This window comes from Polistes canadensis, unplaced genomic scaffold (assembly GCF_001313835.1).
Source record: "Polistes canadensis isolate GaletaPanama2010 unplaced genomic scaffold, ASM131383v1 scaffold_13, whole genome shotgun sequence".
Classification (NCBI taxonomy): domain Eukaryota; kingdom Metazoa; phylum Arthropoda; class Insecta; order Hymenoptera; family Vespidae; genus Polistes; species Polistes canadensis.
Genome location: NW_014569560.1, coordinates 822,974 through 846,150, shown reverse-complemented (window position 1 = coordinate 846,150; position 23,177 = coordinate 822,974). Strand labels below are relative to the sequence as shown.

The 23,177-nt window shown below is 31.7% G+C and overlaps 1 protein-coding gene across 1 annotated transcript in view; it reads left to right on the top strand.

Annotated features, from left to right (window-relative positions):
* Nucleotides 1-23,177, top strand: part of LOC106793357 — a 122,015-nt gene that overhangs the window by 18,333 nt on the left and 80,505 nt on the right. Inside the window, exon 2 of the mRNA XM_014760227.1 lies at nt 20,204-20,267. The gene's annotated coding sequence lies outside the window, so the exon portion shown is untranslated. The remainder of the gene's footprint in view (nt 1-20,203; nt 20,268-23,177) is intronic.

Sequence of the window (23,177 nt, the reverse complement as noted above, 5' to 3'; positions counted from 1 at the left end):
TAAGATATCTATTCACCATACATTTACTTGTTGAAGTAAAGAAGGAAGTTAAATATATATATATTTCGTATTGATAGAACGTACCAGTTAACAACTTTTCTATTTTTTCATCTTTTTTTTTTTCATTTTTTTTTCTTTTGCTCATCGAATGAAAGGTAGACATATACAATATATACTTATACGTATACGATACATGCATATCGAAGCTTTCGATCCAAGGACGGGAGGTGTAATCCCTCAAAGTTCTTTCATAAAGAGAGTAGCTACTTTAAACAGCTTGAGTAGCTAGAACCTGATAAAATGTATATGTAAGTGTATATATATATATATACTTAAATAGAAAAGAGAAAGAAAGAGAGAGAGAATGTGTTAACATCAAGCTTATTCAGATCGCATCTTCACCGCGTCAAAGACTCTCGATTCATGCACATACATACAAACACATACACACATATTACATATATACTTACGTACAATCCGTACAATGTGTATACGAAATAGCTGTAGGCATAACTGAGAACGTGATTAGTCACATCGATAATAGATATTACTGGTAGCTCGTTGCGAGAAGGTAAAATGAGAAATTCTATGGATCATACGTGTGGATGAGAGAGAGAGAGAAAGAATACGAGAATATTAGCCAAAGGTGATGGAAAGAAAAAAAAAGAAACATTAAGAAAGAGAAAGGGAGAAAGAGAGATTCCCTTTTGTGCGTTTCGTATTTGCAAAGAAGCGAGTTCGCTTATCTCCAGTAGAAGAAGATGAAGAAGAAGAAGAAGAAGAAGAAGAGTTCCGATTCCCTGCAACTCACAAGTCCTCTTCTCTTCTTGGTACAGTTGCATTCAAGAATTAACTTTTGTTTCTTTCTTTCTATTTTTCACTCTAATCTAACGTATGAATATACACAGATATTATACATATTCCATGTATATTTAATATTTCTCACATTTTCTTTCTTCCTTTCTTTCTTTCTCTATAATATAATATATACGTTATTATTTTTCCCCATTTTTTGTTCTTCCCCCTCTCTTATTTATATATTTCAAGGTATTAAAATCCCTATTTCGTTCACTTCGAGTATTATGACGTTAAAGAGTAAAAAGAGAGATAGAGATTTAATTGGGCAGGCCTCCCCGTTGCATAATTACATCATTAATAATAATAATAATAATAATAATAATAATAATAATAATCGTAAATAATAACTCGAGTTTCTTTTACCCCGATCATTAAAAGTCTTGTCCCTTTACTTGGTACCAACATTGTCACTACCATAAAATACATACATTTACCTATCCATCGGTTTTTCTTCTTATTTTCTTTATATTAGGTATCTCTCTATCTCTAAAGATCTCTATCTACTCTTGTATACTACTTCTCTCTCTTTTTCTCTCTTTCTCTCTCTTTAGGTATTTCCCTTTTTCATTCTCTCTCTCTCTTTCTCTCCTTTTCCTTTTTATTTTACTTTTCTCTCTATATTTCTATCTGTCTCATTTTCTCTCTCTCTATCATTTATCCTTCTCTCGTTTTCTATCTTCCTCTTTCTCTTTCTTTTTATTTTTATTTTTTTTTGTTTCCCTTTCTTTCTGTACTCTTCCAATGCACCACAGTGCTGGCTCCTCTCGGCCATCGAAGAGAGCTCGAGAACTAGAGAGCTGGTCCTGCTATAACCCGGAGTCGGGCTGACGGTCGCCCCATGTATGGCAGCTTGTTTTATACTGCTGCTGTTGCTGCTGCTGCCTGTTGCCTGCATTGCATTGCATTGCATTGCGATGCACACGCGTGGCGAGGCAAGCAAGCAAGCAAGCAAGAGAAGAGAGAGAGAGAGAGAGAGAGAGAGACCCTTTAGCCCGGCTGGCGCTCTCGCACTTTGGTGGAAACACGCGATATTCAACGCATCCGGTCAAGTCTTTCTTCTTTTCTTCGTTCGTTCGTTCGTTCGTTCTTAGTCTCTTTTTCTTTTTATTCTTATTCTTTACTTTTCATCTTCTTCTTCTTCTTCTTCTTCTTCTTCTTCTTCTACTGTTTTAATACGAGCGTGGAGATACGAGAAAGAATATCACGAAGATTGCTAAGGATTGAAAATAGTAGGGATGTATGTTCCACAGATAATTAATGAGATTGATTATCATTGAAAATTGAAAGCCGCGTTCGAAGAAATAAAGGAAAGTTGGAGAGGAAAAGAAATTGAAAAATGAATGATAGTAAGATTGAGAGAGTTTATCGTAATGGTTATTGATTATTTGTCTTTTTTCTTTTTCTTTTTATTTCTCACAAGATTTTTCGTTAGAAAGTATATATATATATATATATAATAATAGTTGAAAATTTAGACGATTTTAAAGAAATTAAGAATATTTATATGCATATGCAACTATGATTGGCGTATCAGGATACCAATCATCATCCGTCGATAAATTTACTCGAAATGTAGAAACAATATGGCGGCGATGTCGATATTTCATTTTTTTATTATACGATTAGAAAATATAATCGAAATTATCGTAAAATCATATACGATATTCGAATTAATTCATAGACTAAGTTTCCAAATCTTTACATCGAATTATTATCTAACTTTTCGTGATCGAGTAATAATCGTGTAAAAATACGAGGTGGTGGGAGTCCTGCGTTTGCGATAAAGAAAAAAAACGGAAACGGGGGAGAGAGAGAAAGAGAGAGAGAAAGGGAAAACGGAGGAAACGCTCGTAATGGCATTCCTCGTTCTCAGCTGCGTTCGCACCCTGACCTTACTCGCCCATATTCGGGCCTGGTTCGTGATTGCCTTCTTGTCTTTTTACACGTCGATCGGTTGCGTGCGCCCGCGCGCGAGTGAATGTTCCTCCTGCCATTCCTCTTCGTTGAATTGTTCTCTTTTATACGAAGAAGATTTGGAGCACTCTTAATGCGTGGCTAATAATATTTCGCTATGTATATATATATAATTAATTCTATAATTCATTTAACACAAATTATAGTAATCATCATATTTATGCATTATTATATTATCGTATTAAATGTAATAATATTTCGCGATTATTTTTATTTAAAATAGGGGCAGATATTTTTTTTTCGATAATAATTGAAACGTGTGACATACATATAATTATATATAAATATAATTTTAAAGATTTTTCTCAAAAAGAGGTATATAATATATTTTAATCATCGACACACAGAGATATAATAGGTATACAGATTTATTCTCTTTGCATGAGAAAATATTTAAAGATAAAATTATCGATATTATCTGATTCAATAAACTTTATTAATAGTCTATTAGTTCAAATTAAATAATCGTTATAAACCAATAGAATTTTATCACAAATCAATGATAAAAATAAAGTTAAATAGATACGAACTAAACTAAAATAAAACTTTATATACCATTTAGTATATAATTTAACTACTAAGCAAAAAGTTAAATATTCTTTTTTACCGTAATATTTGTGAACTTTACATATTACTCATACATACATACATATATACATACATATAGTATATGTTTGAATGTACATTTTACACGTTTAATTTAATCTTTCTTTAATAGAAGTAATATATATATATATATAGATACTATACTTAACATCTAGTAATAAATAAGTTATTTCAATAGAAATAAATAGAGAAGATGAAAAGATAGCGATCGAGTATATACTATATATCAAGATGGATAGTTAGAAAGGGTGGAATAGAAGTAGAAGGAGGAGTAGTAGGAGGAAAAGGAGGAAGAGGAGGGGGGAGGAGGAGGAGGAGGAGGAGGAGGAGGAGGAGGTGACCGGATCGAATTCGAGGATAGAATCTCTTCGGAGCACTCAACGGATTTATATCTACACCGAGAGAATTCTTTCTCGTTCTCCCTCGACTAGTAACAACTCTTCCTCTCTCTTCCTCTCTCTCTCTCTCTCTCTCTCTCTCTCTTTCTCTCTTTCTTCTCTATGCGGATTTACGGTAAAAACTAGTTTTGCCGGTCACCTATTTCAGTCTCTTCTTGGGCTTCTCGCAGAACTTGGAAGGAAGAGAAGGATCAGAAACAAACTTATACGTGTGCGTTATTGTATGCGTGTGTGCGTATTTCTGCAAATGCTGTGTTTCTTTGTCCGTCTGTGTGTGTGTGTGTTGTATTTTCTAATAGTATAGGTATATCCATTTGATCCTACGTCTTTTTATTTTTCTATTTCCGTGCGTATATTTGTTTCTTCCTCTCTGTGTATATTTATTAGTGTGTGTCTGTGTGAGAGAAAGAAAGAAAGAAAGAAAGAGAGAGAAAGAAGATTTATGTAGGGTTCGTAATTGACGGTCTCGCGAATGCGGTTTCGACAGCCGTGTAATGTTTACGTTCGAGCGGAAGCACGCGTGGCATTCGGGTTCCTCTTTCCTATCGATCCTGTAATTATTCCACCGGCTAGGAGGAGGAAGAAGGGCTTGGGTTGGGTTGGATCTTTTATTCCTTATTTTTTTGTTTTTTATTTATTTCTTTTTTTTAAACGAGGAAATCGTCTCGGATGGAGATCGGTAACGTTACGAGCAACAACAACAACAACAACGTACGGTGTTCACAAACAATACGATTTTATTTTATATCGTTTCGTGCAATTGAAAATGGTTCCGACTTTTCTTGTAAATTGTGTTGTTGTAAAAATAAAAAAAAAAGAAGAAGGAGAAGAGATCGGGAAAGCGAGGCCGACGTTAACGATAATCGAGTAAAAGTTTCTCGCTCGTGTTGGCCTGGTTTAGATTTCGATTTAATTCGCATATTTAAAACGTTTTGTTTTATTTGCGTCTGACACAAACGTGTTTTTTTCCAAAATTGTCAAACAATTTAATATAACGTATGTTTCTTTTCCTTTTTTCTTTTGAAGTTATACTTTTTTTGGCGCGTTTTGGAAAGTGAAGTTAGATGCGACCGAAAAATCAACACCACGAAGTTGTCGATATTTACGATGCGCGGGCAAAGCGATTTCAAATTTACGGCATGAAGTAATTCGTAAATAAATAAATTAGATTGTACGTATTAATTAAAATCTTTATCAATGGTATTTAATATCTTCATTTTATTTTATCATATTATCGTTTTTTCGACAAATGTAGAGTATTATATTGGTACGCGAGATAATTGAAGTTATTTTTGAGGTTATTGAGGTTATGTTCGTTTTGATACGCTAAAAAAGTTTAACTTCTTACGTGCGTACATAAGTACACACACCAGTTTTTTGTTTCATTCGAAAGATAGTTCTCCTTTTTTCACTATTTTATTTTATCTTATGTTATATTACGTATGTGTATAAGATTATAAATATAATTTGTACGATTTATTTGAACCCTTTGATTGTATGCTATTAACGCGTATACGCGTTCGTCGATATCAATGAAAATAAATTATAAAAGAAAAATTTCGAATGTTATATTATCTCGAAGGACGCGATACTTTTTCTCATTACCTACCTACCTACCTACCTACCCCCCCCATTCTATGGAAAATAAAATGTGTGAGGAGAAGTCGACGTACGGCATTGAACGCGACACGGCAGATATAACAACTCGTCGTATTTCTTTCCCATACTTTTACGATTATTTTTACATTCTGACCTCACGATTGGCGCAACTATTAACACACAAAAGAAGATAACACACATATATGCATAAGTAAACGTATACGTATATACATACATACATTCATTAAACATTATCTCTGACCTCTCAGCAAACGTATCAAAAAACACACAAGTGAATGATCTTCGATCGTATATTACTTACTGCTTTCGAAAGTTAGCCTAACTACCTTCGAATTGTCGTCCTTCTTTCTTACCTTCATTTTTTTTAAATATATATTTGTACTTCCGTGTCAACAGAAAAGCAATTAACACGTATAATTTAAATCATGTGTCACTTCGAACATTTTCAATATACGTCTCACTATGAATCATTTTCTCGTATGATGATATTATTATTAATCAAATTTATTTCTAATTTTTTTGTTGACTTTTTATTCATCATTATGCATCCTCCTTTTTTATTACATCACATTGTTATTAATTTAAGAATTTGTTTGACTCTAATTGTCAAGTAATCAAGATAAATAACGTTTAATGTTTTAACGTGAAAATTTGGATTTTAAACAAACTCGTGGTTAACCGAAAAGTTTATAAAAGGATGTCGAAAAGATATTTGCGTGTGTATGTGTGTGTGTATATGTGTTGTACTTCGTTCAAGTGGTACGAGTCGAGGTATTATATATATATGGCGAAGAGAACTTATGTTCAACCACTTAACTGTCACTCCTTTCTAGCAAAAGAAAGGACGAGGAAAACTCGCGACATTTATCATGGTAGTATATACACATATGTATATGTATTTATGTATATATATATGTATATATATTCTTATATATGTAAGTACATATGTACATACGTGCATACGTCCAATTATCTCGAAGTAATACTCTATTACGAGGAGACTTGTGCATGATACATACAAAATGCTCACACGTATAATATATAGTACCCAACTCGGTTATGGTTCGAATGATTTTCGTGTAGGAATGTCCTGACTCGTCATAGTATTCCCTTACATCCGGCCAATATATACGGATAACGTTTTATTTATAATTATGAAATTCGTAGAGGAAATCCCGTCCGGTTTCATTTTTTCTTTTTTTTTTTTCGTGTCCCTTTCTTTCACAAAGCCCTAATGTATCCTTATTCCTTTTGTCGCTTGGTTCGACGAATATTATCTGATTGTTTTTTTTTTTTTTTATTGTTACCTAGTTTTGTTTTTTTTTATTTTTGTCGTTGAAAAATTACTTCGATTAACGGGAACGAGTTTCTATCAGATTGGGAAATATGTAATTAAAAATAAAAATTTTACGCGTACACGTTGGCCACAATTGAATGTATTGATAATCATTATTATGAAGGGTATCATAATTATATCGTGATTTAGATTGTATGGGTGTGTGTGGATCGAGATTTTATTCGATTTCTATATGGATCATTTATTTGGATGTATTTGATATATTTTATCATTTTTATATAATACAAATTAATAATACTTATTAAACATGGCCTATAACCGTATACAAAAATTTCTATCTTTTATATTTTTATTGAAATATTTTATAATATTTATATAAACTATTCCCTTATATCTCCCCGGAAATAACTGAAAAATAATGTAAATTTATAAATATCATTTAATTTTAATAACAACAACAACAACAAAACACTTTAATACAAATGGACAAACGATATTAATTTGTCATTCGTGACGAGTATAGTCGTCGTCAAGAATTAAAAAGTAAACGACTTTTTTTCTCCCTTTTTTCTTTTTTATTCGTTTTTAAAGTTTCATCGTAGTTTCATTTGGATGTAGACACTCGGTTGTCATATTTGACCCTCTTTTCTCGTCTCTCACTCTTATGCGTTCCAGGTTGCTTTCGAGCAGGAGAGTAAGTGGCTATATTCCGAGCGTGTCGGTGGCGTGCATAAGATGCAAGCACGCGCATAGGTTTCCTTACTACCTTGACCGGTGTCACACTTTCACGTTTACGTTTGCATTTACCTTCTTTCTGCATGCGTGTTGCTTACTTGCTCGCTTGCTTCGCGCTCTGATACGCTCACGCACGGTTAAACACCATTTTTCTACTGGATTGAATCAAGTAATGCTTTTACTAAGAAGCTACTTCTTCTTCTTCTTTTTTTCTTCCTTTCCTTTTTCTTTTTTTTTTCGTGTCTCCAGAGAAGAACTCGTTCTTTAACCCGAACTTGTTCTCACTTAATTGGAACATTTGATTTTGTTCACTTGACATTGACCGACTATTTTAATGTTTTCTCTTCTTTTAAATTTTTCTTTACGTAATTTTCCTCATTTTTTTTTTGTATGTATTCGTGTTTTGTAGGAATAAATAATATATTTATTTCGTAATACGATTTCTTTTAATTTTATTTTCAATTTTTGTCTCGAGAGATAATTTATATAAATACGTATTAGGTATTCATTTTTCTTCTTCGAAAACTATTCTTTACACTAGGTTAATAATCAATCTTTTGTATCTCTGTGAATACGAACATTTTCTAAAACCATCATAAATATTTTAAAAATCAAAATATAATCGTTATCACGAATAAGAGAAAATAAATATCTTGAATATAGATATCAGTCCACACTAAATTTTAACGGTTATTTATCGACTAACTTCATCCTGTTAATTTCGTGCCGTTGTGCGCGCGCATCGTAGATATCAACTAACTTCATGCTGTTAATTTCGTGTCGCTGTGCGCCGCGCGCGCATCGTAAAAATTCATTCTCCTCATTTTTTCCCAAACGCACCGAAAAAAAAAGAGTATAATAACTTCCAAAAATAATATAATAGGTTTGATATCGCAAAAAAATAGTTGGTAGAACAAGGAAGTCCGGCTTCAAAGGAGTCTGACAGACGTTATTGATACGTGACGAGAAAGTCAACCCCCTTCTTGAGATGAAGAAGGAGGAAAAAAGAAAGATGAACTTGCTTACGTGTGGGATTGGCATTCGTAGCGAGCCTTTCTGGAAAGGGACAAGCCAGGATGAGCCAGGACGTCGGTATGCAAGTCGACTCGAATACGTGTAATCTTGTCTTTCTCTTTCTATTCTTTCTTTCTCTTCTTCCATTTTATTTCTTTTTCTTCTTCTTCAGTCTCGAGTCTCTCGAAGCTTTTTTTTTCCTTTTTTGACCATGGAACACACGTAAAGGAAACTTTCTAACTAACCTTTTGTCGCAGAGAATTTAAACAATTGTTGAACGATTAGAAATGATTTTACATATAAAACCAAAACAATTCTCACGAGATCGTGAATTAAAAGAAAAGAAAATAATAGAAAAAGAAAGTATGAAAAAAATGTCATTTATATCGATACTATCGATACCTACATTACCGATACATGTCTGAAAAGAAAATGGAGGGGGGTAAAAGGTAAAGATTAATAAACCAATGACAATGTATCTCTTTCACACGACAATCTGTTACGAAGCAATTCTTTGTAAGTACTTACCTCGACCTATGAAATAATATAACGTAGTATAGAATTAGGCGTCGATAATCGATAATTGAAGCGAGTAGCTTACAATATATACATATACATATATATATACATATATCCTACTTTGCAATAATGGCGTCTCTCCTCTGTTGTGTATCGATTGCCATTCTAGAGTTGATTTTTTGTCTCCCTTTGTTTTCTATTAGTGTTCTTTTCTTTTGTTGCGTAGCTTACAAGCCTCTCCTTTTATTCCTCGTGCGGGATTTCCCAATACTTTACGGCCCAACCCTTCGATTCTTCCATCTTGTTTTTTTAGTCGTTGTAGTTGTCGTTGTCGTTGTCGTTCGAGAGAGGACATGTCTTATTTTCTCTTCTTCTTCTTATTCTTCTTTTATTATTCCTCTTCTAACCTAACACGGATCGAGTTCGTCGGGGTAACCGGCACACCCTTTTGCCGCACCCTCTTTGTCATCAACGACCTGGTTCGTGAATTAACGTTACTACCCATTGCGAGATTTTGTTGTTTGTTTAATCTAATCAGGGATAAAAGAGAGCGAGATATATCGAAAGATGATAATTAAAAATCAAAAAGAAGACTAACTTTCGTGATATTTTTGTTCATTGTCAGGATTTTAATGATAATTAAATGGATATAATTTTTAAGTCACGTTACTTGAATTCTTCCTTATAGTGATTTAAAATTTTTGTTGGATAAATAGTTGATTTAATATATATGTACATTGACACATTTATATATTATTATTTTATATTTTATATAATTAATTTGATAAAACCAATATATTTATGTTTAAATTTATCATTTATACATTATATTATTATTAAGTAATCATTCAATTCCTTTACGTTTATATCGTATAACGAATAAAATAAATAAAATCGTTCGTAAGGGTTTTATTATTAGATATATGTATTTATCAAGCGTTCAAAAGTAAACGGGGCGAATTCATCAAATCGCAACGACGGGGAAACCGTTTCCCTTCTCGGCACGTACGAAATATCGAAAGAAGTGTTCTCCCTTTTAATTCCTCGCGTGCTCACGACCGAAAAAGTCTTCGCCGAAGAATGAGAGAAGGGTCCTGGTCCTTTGTTTAGTACGTCAGTGGGTCATCAGATCGATAACGTGTATGAGTCAGGTGTTATTCATTTATAAATTATTTTTTTAATTGTAAACTTATAGAATATTTATCTCTCCCGTCAATTTAATATATTTAAATTAAACTAAATATATATATAAAAATAAAAAGATATAATATTAATTTTTTAATATCAAAATAAATAATATATAACTATATATCGCAAAATAAATAAAACAAATGAATTCCCATCGAGATATTAATTTTCATTACTATTTCAATAATAAATAATATCATGCAAATTAATGTCAATTAATCGTTATTATACGTATAGAAAGGAAATACGCGCGTTACACGTTTAGATACTCGTTAGATTTGCTGAGTGTTAGGAAATGAAGCGATTAGAAAATATTTATTAGAATCGTAGAAAACAGCGTACGCATAAACGTATATGCGAAAGGAGAGAAAGGAAATAAGAGAGAGAAAGAGAGAAAGAAAAGATTTAGTTTACGTTCTTTTTCCTAAAGTCTTATGTTTCGTTGCTTTTGATAGGAACTGATACTCGAAAGTCGTTCTAAGATTGAAAGAAAGAGAAAAAGGATGAGACCGGTAAGCCACGCGAGTGATTACGAGCGTTTACCGTATATCGCCTTAGGCCAATTAACGTATTTAATTTATCGTATAGTTTGCGCGCTTTACGCGTTTGTGAATAGTTTAAACCTTTATTACCACGCAGATATGCTAATGCAGGACGATAGTTGGGCAATTTCCTCTCTATTCCTTCTTATTCTTTCTTCTTATTCATACGCATATACTCGTATTTACTATGTAAGTATATTCGATCTCTTCTCTTTCTCTATTTAATTCTCTTCATCGTATCTAATGTAAGTGCAGGAAGAGAAGTTTGCCGCAAATGGAAATAAGTACTTACTTACATATCTACTTACTAGATTCTCTCTTCTTCTTATTATTATTTTTATTTATTTTCCTCTTTACTAGATTATTTCTTTTTTTTTTTTTTGTTTACGATATATTCTATATTATGTAGATTAGGATATTTGAATATTTAACATCGATCATATCGTGCGTTTATATCGCAGTACTATCGCCATTTTGGGATTGTTAATATTGTAGGTTATGACGATTAAAAATAAAAATTGTTTTATTTCAGTTTGCGTTTGTTTCTTTTTAAGAAACAAAAATTCGACCTTTCGTTTCTAAACAATGTATACTTATAAATATTTGTCAGTCAATAAAAAAGAAATATTACTTAAGTTTCTCGGATAAAAATCAAAAAAGATTAAAAATAATCTCGTAGTATCGCCATTTTTAAAGTAGCCATATTGTAGGTTATACGAACGAAATATAAACATGGCTTCTTTTTCTTTCAATCAAATTCTCGAGTAAAATTGTGCATGCGCGCAATTATTGCATTATTACGAATATTATTTTGTTAATAAAAAAAAAAAGAATAGAACGTTTCGATGAAACGAAAAGGAAATGAATGAAAATGTAAAGGGGTTATTCTAGGATATAAGGAATATTAAACTAGAGATTGAAAAATGTATAAATGAGAGAAAGATAGAATGATAGAAATAGAGATAGAAATAAATAAAGAAAACGAATTACTCGGAGAATTCGGTTCTATGTTTAATAACATTATCAAGCGCGTTATTATAGCTTGCTAGACGTCGTCGGCGGTAAGCAAGTATGGTTGACGAGCGAAAGGAGTCGTATTTCGACGGTTTCACGAGTAAGAGTACTTTCATAATCGGGCTTACTCGACTCGTGCTCGCACAGATGTTCTATGCAGCTACGGGATAGAACATCGTTTTCTCTTTCTATTTATCTCCGCTATCCTTTCGAAGCGAATGCACCGATACGACGTCTACGACGATGACGATGAAGGAGGAGAAGGAGGAGGAGGAGGGACGTTCGAATGTTTTCTCAACATGTTGACTTTCAAACGAGCTTCGCGATTTGTTTCAATGTATCAACAACAACCTTCCTATAAAACATTTTTCATCTTAACGTTTATCATAATAGCTTTATATATATTTCTTTTTCTTGTCTATTTTATTCTTTTTTTTGTTTCTCTTTTACATTAATAAAGTTAGAAATATCCGATAGCGTTAACACGTCGGCGTATAGAATTGTTTTCCTTCGCGAAATGTTTTTATCAATCGATTAGAAATTTCATTGTTTTTTCTTTCCGAACAATAATGTCGATAAGGTAGATCGCAATTTATCGAACGTAAATATAATATGTTACAATTTATTTAATTAACTCGTATATTTACATTTTTTACATAATCGCTCATATTTGACTAATAATATTTTTCTATAGAATATTATTTAATCTATTCGTTGTGTTTATTCCACATATCTTATTTTATACGTAATCACGATCGCATGTTTTTAATAATTACAGTCTATAAGAAACGTAATATTATTTTGTAACATTAGTATTTATTAAAAGTAGATCGGTGTGTTAATAGATCGCATTTGAAAAAGTAGATCTAGCAGAAAAGATTGTATAGAAACGGCGATTAATGATAGGATATGTTTACGATATAATGTTGGTGGTATAGAAAAGGATCGAACGATGATAAATGTTATTTACAAATTTTTTTCTTAACTATAACTATGGGTAGAAAATTGAAAAAAAGTGGAATTTATATACGAGACGGGGGGTGGGAGGGGTGTGGGAGGGGAGGGGTAAAAAGATGAGATCGGGGGAGGATCGAAAGGGACTACGTTCGGTGTTTTATACAACGACACTGTAAATGCGCAATTATACGAGTGCAACGAATAGCAGAGAAGTGTTAGGCGCGGAATTTAGTGCCGTTAAAGTGTGACAGGCCAATTACGAGTGCGGATTATGAAAATGATTGCTTGAAGGGACGCTGCAATTAGCGGTCCCGATCACGCCATCTTATAGATAGAATGAAAAAGAAAAAGAGAGAAAGAATATGTGTGTGTGTGTGTGTTTGTGAGGAAGATAGATAGATAGATATAATAGGGGTGGGGGGAAAAAAATATTCAGATATATATATTCTATCCGTAGAATAATTTATTTCTTCTTATTTCATATATTTTTCGTTATTAATATGTTAATTTTTCTTATGATTTGTATTATTTATTCGATCACAAAATTTATATAAACATTTTTGATCGGAGTATTATTTATCTTAGATAATTTATATTTATATACTATTGGTTTGAAACGTTCATTATAAATTGTTACGAATAATTCTTCGTAACAATTCAATAATAAATAATTAATATGTAATATAAAAGTGATATCAATATAATAATACAAAAAAATAATGATAAAAATTGTCTGTATTTAATTTATCGATATTATTATTTAATTGTAAAAATTGTTGATTTTTCGTAAATAATTAAAATCATCGTTAAAACCTTTACAAAGTTAATGCAAAACTTTGTCTCATTTATTATCGATTATTTAATTAATCGAACATAATAATTTGAATAAAATTTGTACAGTATTACGAGATCAATTTTCGAAATATTCACAAAAGTTTATTTATACAATTCTAATAAGATCTTAACGAAACAGAAAGAACGAACGAACAAGAAAGAAAGAAAGAAAGAAAGAAAGAAAGAAAGAAAGAAAAGCAAAAACGAGACAAAAATTTTCCTCGGAGTTATAAACGTAAACCTGTTATGCGTTTCTCGTTCGTGAAGTACGAGTGGAGGAGGGGTTTACTCGGCAAGAATTTTTGCAACGAAGTTACCTTGGTGTAGTAATGCAAAGGGAAACGAGGAAAACGAGAGAAGAAGGACACTGGCAAAAGGAAAGAAAGAAAGAAAAAGAAAAAGAAATAGAAAAAAGGGTTAGGGTGTTTCTCTCATCGAGGTTATCTTTTCATTGCATTAGAAGTTTATCGCGAGTTTACTCGTTTCGGGCCCCGATACTTTGCCACTCATTCGAGTATTGTCTCTCGGTATATACAATATATATTTTGTTTCTCTTTCTATCCAAACGTGGGCGTGTTTAAAAATTTATTTTGCAGCAGTTAAGATAGATTATTCGCCATTTATCCTTTCTCTATTTTTATCTATCTATCTATTTATCTATTTGTATATTTTATTTTCTTTTAAGAACTAAAAGAGGTGCTTACGATTTGCGTTCGCAATTACCCGTCGAGAAAGCAAACACCATAAGAGAGAGAGAGAGAGAGAGAGAGAGAGAGAGAATTGTTATCAATTCATATACAAAGAAAACGATTTTGCTTACTCGTAAAAGGGAATGATAGTGTACCGATTTTTGAACCAATAGAAAGAGAGTTTACAAGGGAAAGATAGTCAAGAGGATTCTAAGGATCATTTCTTTCTTCGAAAAAAAAAAACAAATAAAGAAAGGAAGGAAAGTTCTACGGGAAAACGCAATCTTTATTGTCCTACTTGAAAATTATAATATTTCTTGTTGCCTTATGCCACGATTGGTCGAACAAACTTGTGCGAACTTACGACTTATTATATTCATATAATATTATAATTACAATTGTACATTAGTTTAAACAATTATATAAAAATGATCAAAATACTAAAATCAGAGCGTTTTAATCTTAATTTCTCTTTATAGACATGCGCAACTTTCGGAAAGTCATATAAACAATTTTTGATAAAAGAACTGTAACAGAGGTTATTGACTCATTTCAACGGTGAATTTCGAGGAGGATGGAGCTCCGAACATATATTCCGAATTTTTAAACAGTAATGGACACTTCTCTCGATTAATTAACAATTATTTTAATAATCTAATGTACTCTACTTATATTAGATGAAAATTTTAGCCTCGAATACATCACTTCGCAGGAACGTTAAAATAATTACATAAAAATGATAAAAATAATAAAATCAGAACGTTATTATCTTAAATTTTATTGATTAGGTGTATTATTCCCTTTATACACATGCGCAACTTTCGGAAAGTCATATAAACAATTTTTGATAAAAGAACTGTAACAGAGGTTATTGACTCACTTCAACGGTGCATTTCGAGGAGGACGGTGCTCCGAATATATACTCAGTGCTTCTAAATTGCAATACACTTTTTTTTCGATTAATTAACAATCAATTAAGGTAAATCTAACACAGTACTATACTTTATTAATATTTTAAGTTTGTTTTAACTAGAATACATTTTTTTTAACGTTGTACTGAACTAACAATGATGAATTTAAATTTTCTTTTAGTAATCTATTATATTATATTTGTTTACCAATATATATCTCACCGTTCTCACATTTTATATAAACGATTTTGTTAAAATAATTTTTATGTAATCATAACTGTACGTATATAGAGGACAGTTGGGTAACTTTTAGTTAGGCCAATCAGCCTCCGGCTTTGAACGTTGGCTACCGTGTTGGTTGCAAGGTTTATATACACACATACATACATATCTAAGTATATCTATTACAGGTCCTACCTGTATCTCGCGGAATAATGAGGAATAATAATCTCAAGCATGGTTGTGTTTTCTTGTTCTTGTCGTTTTTAATAAATAAAATTAAAAAGGAAAAAAAGGGGAAGAAATACCTTTGACGGTTGGAAACTAATCGTAAATGTGTTTTTCTATTTCTTTTTCATTTTTCTTCCAACTTTTCTACTTGTTGCTTCGTACTTTCTTCTTTTCCCTTCGCACTCCATTTATTTTTTTATCGACAATCGAAAGCTTATCTTGATCAAAGATATAACATTTTACGTTAGAAGTTTAAATCCTTGAAAAAAAAAAAAAAAAATAAAATAATAAAATAACATACTCATTAATGTTAAATTGTATATATTTCTTTTTTTTATAATTTCTAATCTTGTTTATATGAAATTGTATCGAAGAATCATTTAAATTACACGCGTCTTTTATTTTTTCTTTTTTGGTTTTTTTCTTTTTTGTTACTTGTTATATATCTTACATATCGTAATAATCCTGTAAAGAATTTTTAGAAAATGATTAAAATAGTATTACATGGATTTCCGATTATTTCTAATTTGCGAAGCGGCAACTATGGTCCTTATTGAGAGCAAACCTTATGGATTATCGTTCGCAATAATGCCTCACGGCCAATTACCGTTCACCGTTGGATGCTGATATACTGCAAATTAACCGACTCTCCGTTCGCCGCTTAATCAGCATATTTATTACCGCGAAGCAGTACGAGTGTAATCTTGAGGAAAGACGGGGTAGGTGGGGAGGGGGGAGGGGGTTAAGGAAGAGAGAGAAGGAAAATAGGGAGGTTGGAGGGGGAGGGTAATATGCCTAGTTCGATTTCGTGATAGGCAGGTTAATCACGAACACGTTGAACATACTTTGTATTGCTCATATCTATAATATTGTAACATCTTTCAACTTGTTCGAATATGTTTCATTAGTTTGTTCGCGATTTAAAAATAAATCAAAAATAACAAAAGAAAATGCTATAATTATCATTTTACTTATCGTCGTAGTTTCTTTCTCTTGTTTTTCATTTTAATATTGATTTTGTTCGTTCGTTTTTTATCCTAACTAGAATAGGAAAAATTTGTTCTTTTCTGTGTGTTTATATAATTTGTGTAAATAATTGAAATATATATTATTATTATTTTTTTTTTTAATAATTACGATATACAATATTATATCTGATTAATATTACGTTATATGTTATTATATTTGAATACGTGATTAATTATGTACACGATTGAACTGTATTACAAATGTGAGTTTAATGTTGTACTATTTTTTTTATGTCTTTTAATGAATTAATATTAATAGGTCACACATATGTCACATTAATGTAGTTAACGTTCAATTAATTATCAATCTTTCAGTGTTATTAACATAGGACAAGAAAAAGTGGTTTACGAGTTTATTAATTGTTCATACTTCAATAAACAAATCGATAATAAAGGAAACAATTATTAATAAAGACACTATACTCTATTGCAGATATTTTTTGTTTTCAAGAGAAAATATATATAGGGATATAAATATTAAATTGTATTAAAGAAAAAAAAAATAGTCAAGTATTATAACAGCACCCAACGTCGTTTAAAAGTCGTCCTTGAGTTCGGGCTCTTCGAGTACTTTCAATTTTTCCCACCTTCTTCGGTCATAAAATTCACCCTCGGACGATAATCCTTTCCTACTTTCGCTTTTACGAACTCTCACCGTGTGCACGTACATACACATGTATATATATATATAGTTAAAACGAAGTAACCAACCTACACGTTCCTACGTACTATACCTAAATGTATATACTTGCATACACGCATAGAAAATATCTACAAATCTCGAGACGTAGTAAAGTAACGAACGGAATGACAGGGGACAGTCATTAAATTCAAGACGAGTTCAACCTTAACCCCCTCCCCGTCCCCGTCCCCGCCCCCCAATGCTCTTTTTTTTCTTCCTTTTTTTTTTCTTTTTTCTTTCGAAAATTCCACGTTCCAGAGAGCGTCGGCGGCCTATGCAATTTTCAACGCGTATCTATACATGCACATATGCAAACTCTCTCTCTCTCTCTCTTTTTATCACATACACACACACACTTTAATATATTTCACCGTTTTAGAAGAAGAAGAAGAAGAAGAAGAAGAAGAAGAAGAAGAAGAAGAAGAGGAGTAGGAAAAGACCGAATCGAATGTAAAGGCGATAGAAACTCGTGAAACGTGCGTTTAAATACTCGAACGAATTGCGATCAAGTATTTAAATCGTACGAACGTGTGCAAAACCCCCTTCTTCCATTCCCCCTTACCCCCTTCCTCCCACTCTTTTTATTTTTCTCTTTTTCTCTTTTATCTTTTTAATTTCATTTTTGTCGTTCGCATACGAAAGTGGTCAGGATTTATTGTAGTCAACGTTACGCGTTAACTTTTAACTATTGTTTCTATATATTTTTTATCATCGATTCTATCAACGATTTATTGTAATATGAAAAAATTTCGAATTTATTTAGTTGACTCGAATAAATATCTTTCCTCGATTACCAAGATTTTTATTTTATTCTCAATTTTTTTGAGCGAGGGGTTTTTTTTATTTTTAATTTATCAATTTAATATCGAACTGTGTTACGAGTATGAAGATTTTCTTTTTTTTATTTGGATCGTTGATAAAAATGATCTTGAAATTTTGTAGAAAAAATTCGTCGTGAAGATTAAACGACAATTTTGTTAAATACTTTACGAAACAAAATTCAAGAAGAACAGAAAAAAAACAAATCTTTAAATAGCGAACAACTGTAACCTTAAAAAAATTATGACATATTGCGAAGACTATAATATTGGTTCACCATTTTTCCTTACGTTTGAAGTGTATTCAAATAAAACACACTGCAAAAATATCTGTGCTTAATATTAAACACGTATACAGGGTGTTTAAAGAAAACAACAAAAATTAGCAAAATTAATGACAAATATATTTCATCTTTAATCTTGAATTAAAAAAACAAATATATAAAACTTATCTCATCACACACACACACGTAACACATAAAAACAGATAAGTAACATACAGAAAGAGAATTCGAGAGGAAATATAAACCCAAAGCTCGATATATCGCAAACAGTGAAAATGTTTTCAGTGCACACAATCAAAGGGGTAGCATCACATTTACGTAGAAACATACTAAACGACGTCTTTCGTATCTACCTACGACTACCTAACTCTTAGCGCATCGTAACTTACTAAAAACACCACGTTGTGTTAAGCTAAGGAAAATAAGGTATGGTGGTAAATAGGGGCGAGGAGGGGGGGGGGGTAAAGAGAAAGAGAGAACCCATTTCTATGTCCTACCTTTTCTCTTTCGTCCAGATACACGCACACAAACTTGCGGATTCACAAATACAATCTTAATGCTTTGTTTCTCAAATATGTGTGTGTGTATGTGTGTGTTGGTTAGAATCTATGTGGTAGATTATCCGAGTAGAAAATGTAATGGAACGAGTAAAGTTTGCGTTCACGCGTCGTTAAACTCGAACTAAGTAAGAGTAGGGGAAAGTGAGTGAGTGAGTGAGTGAGTTAGTGAATAAGTGAGTGAACGAATGATTGTGAGTGTGAGAGAGAGATAGATAGAACGAGACAATACCGATGGTGGAATAACACTAACGCGATTAGGTAACTGAAACCGTATCGACGTCTACAAGACGTTCAAACTTGTGTGTCTGTCTCTTTTCCCTTCTCTGATTTGTGTTTCATGCATGTGTTCATGTATAGTCTTCATGTATATGTGTTCATGTATAAGTGTCATGTATAGTCTTCATGTATACGTGTTCACGTATAAGTGTTCATGTATAGCGTTCATGGATAAGTGTTCATGTATAAGTGTTCATGTATACGTGTTCATGTATACGTGTATCTTTTTCTTTCTCTGTGTCTCTGTTTCTGTATGTGTGTAGACACTCTTGAGAATATATACATAAGGTATGGATAAGCAGAATCGAACAGACTCGATCCAGATTCCACGAAGCCCCTAGTGTAGATTCAAAGGAAATCGAAATGCACGTTTCTCCTGAGTTAATATAACGTCTCGTTTGCGAGAGAGATGGCCGATGGTAAGGAAAAGGGGGATAACAAGCACTTATCTCGTAACTTAATCTACGAGAGGAACCTCGTGAACGAACGATCGATATACACCTTGAATATATGTATGTGTTTGTATATATATGTAGCCACGTGAACGGTGTTACTCGAATGATTTCGATTGATTTTTGAATGATCGAATAGGCACGTTTGAAAAGTAACGTTTTAATCGGCTTACGTATTCGTTATCTTTGACTATTAAAGCTATTAGAAGAAATAGAATATAATATATAATGAGATAATAATATTATTAGAGAATATTTTTCATTGATTATATTATATTGAATTAATGTGTGATTTTGTTGTTGGGATATTATTTATAATTATAGAAATTTGTATGTCTTTAATTTATTTTTGTGATTTTTATATACTTGTATGTTGTACAATTAGTTGTTTTAGAATACACACCATCATTTGTGTATTATATGTAAAATAAGTTAAATTCGTGATTTAAATCAATAACTTTATCACTAACGATCAATATCTTACATGTATGTTTCAGAAGCGGCAGAACGAGTATATATACGAGAGGAAAAAAAAATAAAATTATCGGCGACCTTATCGGGGTAAGGAAATTTTTCATCGAGTCATTCTCGACCAATCAAACGTTCTTTATATTTCTTTTCTGTTTCTTTCTTTCACTCACTCTCTCTCTCTCTCTCTCTCTTTTCTTCTTTTTCTTCTTGTTCGTTTTTTAATACAACAAAAGTGGATCACCTTACACGAAATTTACAATATTTTACGATGACATTGGCCTTGCACGAGCAGCACGTGTTACGCAAGGTCGTTTATTCCCGAAAAAAAAAAAAAAAGGAAAAAGAAGAAACGGTTCAACGAACTCTCATAATTTTATCGAATATAATATTTTATATTCCTTTATTCCATTTATTTTATTAGTTAATTTACATTTATACCTCGACGGTTGCGAAAAATTGAAGGAGGAAAAAATATGGAATATCTTTTTTCTCTTTTTTTTCGAATTTTTTCTATCATTTGTCTCGACAACTTTTATCGAAGGGCGAACAAAATGATTTCATTCAATTGATATTCAAATATTCCTTAAGGAATATTTTTCCTATCGTAAAATAAATCGAAATATGTAAAGTTTTACTTTTAAGTGACTCATCAAATGTATATTACATATATAAATCATCATATATACGAATATATGTGTGTTGGTACATGAATCATATTATATACATATATATATCACACATACATATCATACGTATAATATGCGAAGTATATAAGAAACCTGTTGCAATCGAAGAAAGTTATTCGTTCTATGGGGGAAAAAAAAAAAAATAATTAAAAAATATGTCGTACGAAAATAAATTCGTTTGATTCGACACAAAATGATTTACTTATTTAAAAACATTAACAAATATTATAGGTACATATCACAAAATACGTATACATATACCTGTACTTCGATCAAAAGTTTAATATACAAAAAAAAACAAAAAAATTATAAAAGAATTGATTCTTAAACATTGAAAAATATTACACGTATCCACAAATTTTCGCGTAAGTTAGAATTTTTATTAAAATTCTTTGATTTATCGTTTCGTTATAAAACAATCCCGAATATTTATATAATCATTTGTTTTCCGAGTATATATATAAAAAAATCGTAATTGATCATAACACATCCTTAAGTTTACGATTTCGCATAGATATCTTAGTTCCTCGTTCGTCGTTTTCAACTTCCCCCATCCCATTTCTATTTCTTTTTTTTTCTTTTTTCCTTTTCTTTCTTCTTATAGTTTTTTTTTTTTTTTTCATACTCTTTGGTTGCATCGACAAAGCGACAGTGTAAAGTCATTATCTCGTTAAGGTGAGCGGGCCGTTACTTCGGGAGTTAATGGCTCGTGAAAAATGCTCGATCGAGCTCGGTGTTTCCTTCACCTCCCCCTCCTGCCTCCTGCCTCCTCCTACTCCTCATCTTGTCTCCTTCATCATTCTCTTACCTCCACCTTTTTCCATTTTGTTTTAGCTCATCATCCGATGAGAACGATCTTATGTCGTTTGTAAGTACTTTGTGTTGACCAAATAAATCATATATTTACCATTTCAAATTGAATAGGGATAGAAAACAAAAATGATAAACTAGTATAGTATACTCGTTACGCGTTAGTTTTCTTTTTTCTTGTTTTTTTCATTTTAATTTATTGACCAGAGAAAAAATGCTTAACGGTGTGAGATTAAAATCGTTTGGTTTGTTTTTCGTTCGATATTTAAAAGAAAAATTTCAATTAAATCCGATCGAAAGTTATCTCAATTTATTTGATTTCTGATTATATGATAATAGTTTTAATATATAATTATAATATAAATATAGATTTTTAAAAAAACATAACAATAATTATATATCAAATCGAGATAGTTACCTATAATCGTTTTTATTAATTAACAAAATAACGATTCCATACATAAATTCATTACGTGATCGTCAAATTGTAAAAGAAAAAGTAATATTAGTTATATGAGGTATCCATAAAAAAAAAAGAGAGAAAAAAAAAGAAGGAAACGAAACCAAGGATAACAAAACGTAGAACAAAAAATATCTTTACCAAAAAAAAGAAAAAAATACACCACCAACACAATAAAGATCTCAATTATTATAATACGATACGACTAACGTGATCTCAGAATCTTACAAAACAAAAAAAGAGAGACAGAAATAGAGATACACCTCTAAACCGTAAGATACCTACTCATTTAAAGGAAAAAAAAAAAAGAAAAAAAATATTAAGAAAAGAAAAGATACAAAAACGTGTGTCTCCTCCCACCTTCTTCCACCCTTCCCCCCCCTCTTTCCCTCTCTCTCGTTCTCTCTTTTTCTTTTTGTTGTTTCTTTCTTAAGATCGTGCAGAGTGGTAGGATTCAGGTGAGTCCGTGCAAGAAGAGCACAAAGTCGTTGTATGTACCTGCCGTGGCAGACAAATTCCGGCCATTAAGTGTTCGAACATTGCCGAGAGAGACTGTGAACCCGGAGAAGCTTCTCTAAGAGTTCTACCTCCACAATATAAACGTTGGACTCGTGGATTGACCCTTTGCGGTACTCCCACCATCACAACTGGACATTTGCCATCACCTACGCCACACGCGTTACTATACTACCATTACTAAAACACATAGACACATATACTATTACCTTTGTGTCATGAATATAATACCACACGAGACACGTTATATCTATACCATTTATATGTATATATGTATGTATATGTAGTTAAGTTTCTATATAATAGTAAGAAAGATTATTAGTATTGGTTAGTAACATTGAAAACTAATACATATATATGTATGATTAAACGTTTATATAGTTTACTTGCATATACAACATATTACTATTACTAATATATATATACTTTCTTGTATGTATATGTAGTTAAGTTTCTATATATAATAGTATTGGTTAGTAACGTTGAAAACTAATACATATATGTATGATTAAATGTTTATATATTTTA